Source organism: Scatophagus argus, chromosome 15 (assembly GCF_020382885.2).
Source record: "Scatophagus argus isolate fScaArg1 chromosome 15, fScaArg1.pri, whole genome shotgun sequence".
NCBI classification, from domain to species: domain Eukaryota; kingdom Metazoa; phylum Chordata; class Actinopteri; family Scatophagidae; genus Scatophagus; species Scatophagus argus.
Window position 1 is genome coordinate 16,169,918 of NC_058507.1, and position 6,000 is coordinate 16,175,917.

Genomic DNA, 6,000 nt, shown 5'->3' on the forward strand with positions numbered 1-6,000 from the left:
GGAGCAAATACTCATAGGCAGATTTACTTCATTCATCTTTTGCCCAGGCAGCACAAAGACAGCTCACTGAAGTGTCACCGGTTTCCCCACCAGAGGGAAACTCACAAATTCCTGAGGAAACAGAATGATAATGGTGTCTAAAGTCAGCTCTTTAAAAATTTGCATTTTTCTTCATGCCATGCTGTCTTTTCTCTTGAACTGAAGTGCTGAACTGGAGTTGGAGGAGCAAAAGAGCACCCAAAGTGCTGTTGTTACCAGGCTGCCCTACACTGAACCATCTACAGCAGAGACCTAAAGTCTCTCTCTCTTCTCCTTTGTGATCCAAACTCCTTCAGGTTACGGCTTCATGTGGTTTCAGTCAAATACACCTCATCAGGTAATAACGTTGATTCTTTCTTCTATCCTGTTCATAAATCCAATCTTGTTGTGTATTGGATGGCGATGATGTGAAGATGCTGATAGAGATCTCCACTGACACGTCTTGCTTGTATAAGAGCTTTCTTAGCTCAGCAAAGGGTCAGCATCAAATCAAGCACATGCGTGTGAGAGGATCCCAGCCAATATTGATCACTCAGATTCTTCTTCTTCTTCTTCTTCTTCTTCTTCTTCTTCTTCTTCTTCTTCTCATTATTATTATTATTGCCATTATTAAGGATTAATCTGGTGTTTTTTTTTTTTCTTACAATCGATAAAGACCATTTGTAACATTTCATCATCACTTTCCTTTTACGTACTCGCGTCTTACGTCATCAAAAGTCGCGTGTTTCTGCTAGCGCTTGCTTGGCTTCCGTAATGCCCTGAGTCAGTAATTCAAAGACAGGCATGACATCAGCGGTGGTTCTTGTCGTCCTCTTTTCAGGTTGGTGTTATGCCTCAGATTCAAATGATTCATTGAAACCAAAGCCTGTAACGTGTATAGCAAACCTGAAGCCGTTAGGGGTAAACATTTTTATTTGCTTTCTCGGTGCTTTTTAGAAGTTTATCTCACACCAGTCGACGCGAATCAGGTGTCGTTTAGTGTCGTTTGATGAAATGTACAGACCGAAAGGAAGCGATTAATTTACAATGAAGTTTGTCACATATTGACACTGTTTTAGCGCTCGGATTTCAACTGCTTTCTACTGAAAAAGTTCGCTCTGATTGCCGCTGTGTAGCGATATGTGAGAAAAAAAGGTTTATGTAGGTCTAATTAGTAGTAAGTAGCATATCCATGTTGCCTTTAAATGATTTTCAATGTATAACCAACAGTATAGGCGGATTTTTGCTTGTGTGTGTGTAGAAATGAGAGTTGTGTGTGTTTGACAACACAGGCACACACGAGCGTGACGTAACGTGAGTGTGGAGGGAGGGCTCTTACTGTAAGGGAATTCCCTTCTGCTGGCAGGCTCATTATCTTGCAAAATATCACTTACTCTCCTGCATTGACCTTTACCCTACTCAACGCTTACATTTTGTTTCTGTTTTCTGACATTCCTAAGTATTGTCTGCGTTAGTGCTGCAGTCTTATGTATTTATTATGGTATTCAGGCTGTTTATATGCTCATCCTCAATACCAGTCACTTGAGCAGCAATGCAACAGTAGCACTGTGTTTATGCTTGTACTACAGGATTAATAGTTATTTGCAGACATTGTCTTTGAAATAGTTGTATTATTACCGTCAATACTGCATAGATGCTCAGAGCAGTTATTAACCAAATCTTTCTTCTTCTGCTCTGTCCCTAGGCAGCTTTCTGTCACTTTGCAGTGCAGGGGGAATTTTCTGCAATGCCACTCAGGATGATAATCAAACAGTGTACAGCATCTTTAACCTGCCTCATGATTTAGGTGCCGACTGCGAGTACACATGGGCCAACTCAACTGTAAGTTAAAAAAGCCGGAATCGTTTAACTTAGTGTTTTCTCAGGTTTCGGACATGATAGATTTTCTGTGTTTCACATATTCCTCGTGACAGATGTGTTTATTTGTCACAGCAAGAAAACTGTTGTAACTGATAGCACCATTCTAATTATTATCAGTATATGGCTTCACTCCATTTAGATGTACCAGTAAGCAATGCCAGGAGGTCCGCATGTATAGTAGCAGTGTGTCTGTGGCAGGGCAGCCATTATTGATGTTATGTTATATACTGTGCTACGTGGTGGTGAATGAAAGACTGTATCCTCACTATAACATATGTGTGACTTAGGGTTTTGGTTTTGGTTTTGTTTGTGTGATGGGCTGATTTTTTTCCCCTTTGTTTTTTGGCTCCAGCAATACGTGCTTGCACACAACGAAGCGGAAACCCCTGAGCTGGTGAAGAGAAACAGCATGAAGGAGCTCGTCATGTTAAAATGTCTGAACATGGTCATCTATTCACTGAACTGTGTCTCAGAGGTATTAAACTTTTAACATGTGAAAAATATTACTGCACATCGACCACACCTAACAAATTGGATCATGGCATCGAAAATAATAATAATAATAATAATAACTTCATTCATGTAGCGCCTTTCAAAAAAAAGGATTCCAAAGTGCTTAACAATCACTAAAAACAAATTGTATACAGAACAGAAGGCAATAAACACAATATAAATAGACTTATAAAATAGATTTATAAAATATTATCATAAATAGTTTAAGATTTAAATTAAAAAAGGCAAAAAAGGACAAAATATATAATAGATAAAAAGGAAATATATAATTTAAAACCAATAAATTAAAGCATCACATCAAATGTAAACAGAGAATAAAATCGGACCTAAAATTGAGCCCTGCGGTACACCATTGGTGATGTGCGCTGGGGAGGGCGTGTATTCATCTTTATTGACTGCAAAAGTTCTGTCCAGAAGGTAAGAGGTAAGAAGGTAAGAGCACAGCCAGTGGAGTGCAGTGCCCCGGAGTCCCTCCCAAGACTGCAGACGATTAATTAAAATGTTAGTGGGAATAACATCAAGAATGCATGTGGTTGACTTTGAGTGAGCCACAATATCTTGAGTGTAGTGAAATTTTCTTAAAATTACTAAAAAATGGCACTCTGGATAAACTAGTCAAACTTTGGAGCTGAACATATTCATTTGAAAATGCCTTTCCTCCAACCTCCACACACTAATGATCTCGTTGTTTTGTCTTTTTGTTTCCTCTCCATAGGGGGAACCTTACACTGTTAACTGTACAAGTGAGTATAATTTCAAGAATTTCATTCTGATAACTGACGGTTACGACGGTCATTGTACGCTGCCACCGGTGAGCACAATTGATTAAAAACAAAACCCTGTCAGTCAACTTACATGTTATAATGATTAGAGTTTGAAGTGAAGTTGGTGTATTTCCGCAACCCTCCTGTAGTGACTGAGCTCATTTATCTTATGTGCCAATGTAGATTTTGCCATCATTTGATGGCAAGTGCTAATTGTAGACCCTGTTCTGATGTAAAACTGTCTTCTTTTTACAGTCAACTGCAGTAGAAATGTAATGTTTGAAGCACGCGAAGGTAGGGATGATCTAAAAGTCATGAATTTCATTGCTGTTAGTCTCTGTATTAAAGTGAAGTAAGCAGACAGTCCAGCAGTGCATATCTTATCTCATGCTTAGATTGCAGAACACGAGAAGTCAGAAACATTGTTAATGTAAGATTACATCATGAATCTGTACTTCCTGCTTGACTTGTGTGGAGTGAAAGCCTTGTGTTGGAGAGTGTAAAATCATAGACCGCACGCAGACTGTCTCGAAGCAGATTCCATGAATAAATGGTATGCAGCAATTTGTTGTCCTGAGTAAGATACACTGGCATTTTCCACAAGCAAAGGATGACTCTTCAGGCCACAAGCAGCACTTTGAAAACAAGTTATCTGTCTACAGTTAAGATAGAGCTGGTAGGGATAGTCTCATGTCATTTGTCAAACTGCCTTTTCTCCTCACAGGGAGTTCCCTCTACTGGATTTCTGCTGTTGCTCTTGTCATCATTATCATGTTTCTGGCGTTCCTTTGCTACACATTCAGACAAAACATTGCCAGGTATGTCCAAATCACGTTGATAGATAAAATGACATGCATTGCCCTCATCTGGCATGTTTCAAATAATGCTGTGTTGTCATTGATAGGATCTGCAGCTGTAGTCACCACGGATGCTTTTACACTACAGTTAAGATGGCAGACACTGACACAATAGCAGCTCATGGCGTGGAGATTATTGTGTAGCAAAACCTTCTTTTCCCCACTTCCATTCTGTCAACATGCTACTGCTGAAAGAAAATGTGAAACGTTTTTAGCTTTTTAGGTGTATTTGTTGACAAATTGGTTATGAATGGAATCAGTTAAGGACAATCTTTTGCATGTAGAATAATCATGTACATTAATTGATTCAATCATCCTTTGGTTTGGGAAACTATGTATGGGTTAGGGTTAGTTGGTATCTTTTTCGACTTTACTGTATGTTGGTATCTTTTTCGACTTTACAGGTGTTGATTTACAGCTTGTCACTATTGTTTCATTGTTCCTGGACCAATCTACCACGAGTGCCTCCATATGTAGATATTATACCATATGTGAAAATTAATGTGCCAAACTCTCTTCAAACACTTAGTCTATTCCAGAAATTGCCTTTTCTCATGTTCAGTTTGAAGTGCCCATTTTCCAGATTTGACAGAGCAACATCTCAGCTTAGCACACAGCAGCATTTCAACACTTGATAAGCCTTGATAAAAGCTGTATAGCCACTCAGTTGGCTGTGATTTATTGGTGCACACATGAATAGTTCTCGTGGCTGTGGAAGCTTACAGACTCTTTGCTGCACCAGAGAGTGCACTTTGAGGACCAAGGCGTATAAGCAAAGGAGTAACCTTCCCAGGTCCAGTCAGGACCCGGGTATTGGTGTTAACTTGAATCAAAGCTGTGGAAGCTAGGAGACTCGTAATGCAGCACCAGGAAGTGCCCTTTGAGTGTCCTGTTGTATTAGTCAAATGACGACAAGTGAAGTGGTTCCTCATTGTCATTTCAGCTGTTTACAGTAGTACAGTGAACAGTGAAATTGAGAGGGCATTATGAACTGAAAAGACAGTTAGAAGAATAAGTATTGCAATTGCCAACTGCAATTATTATTGAAATATGTATATTATTTATAAAAAAATATTATATATATTCACATATATACATATATTTATTTATATATACATATATAATATGTATAGATATGTGTTCACAATATTGTATAAAACGCTAAATAGAAATATAAAATAGTATATCTAATATTTGTATGCAGTTATGGATATTGTAATATTTGTAATAATATTTACAGTATATGAAGAGTTCTTTTAAATATACCTATATATAGTATAATGAAGATAGAGTTGTATTGGAAGGCATATTATGAGGTGGTTGTGTCCATTCACCGTATGTCTTAAAGTCTTAAAGTATACATCATGAGTTCTTCTATTTACTGTGTGCTTTGTGAACTGTATTTTTCGTAATCATGTCACATTTTATGTGCCATCACTGTTTCAGCTGATTTACTTTCCTCAATAAATCATTATAAAGATGTAGTTTGAAAACTAGTCCTGTTTTTATTTTGGTTATTGTCCAACTGATAGCTGTTGGTTTCTCAGTCAGTGGGTGTGTCCTTGCATCTGGTGATTTCTGCCAGCCAGTGAAATTAGGTGAGGAGGGGAAAACTCGTGTAGCCTGAGTAAACATGTGATAGGAAGTGAAGTCATTGATCTTACAGATAGCGCTCAGCAGCTGCCACGGGAAGGGAGCTCTTTGGCACTTTACCTGACACTACCACTGAAACTTCCCTTACTTCTTCTATCTTGACCTTTAAAGCATAAAGTACCAGCAGTGTTAGTGGTAAAAACCTTCCATGTTCAGAAAAACAAAAATAGAGAACACTGTACTGAAGAAATTTTCTGGAACTAAGATACTTCTTCTGGAGTTTACTTGTCAAAACTGTCAATGGAAAATAGCGTGTCACATGATGCACAGTAGTGACCAAGACTTTAGGAAATGTCTTGAGTTGCTTGTAAAAT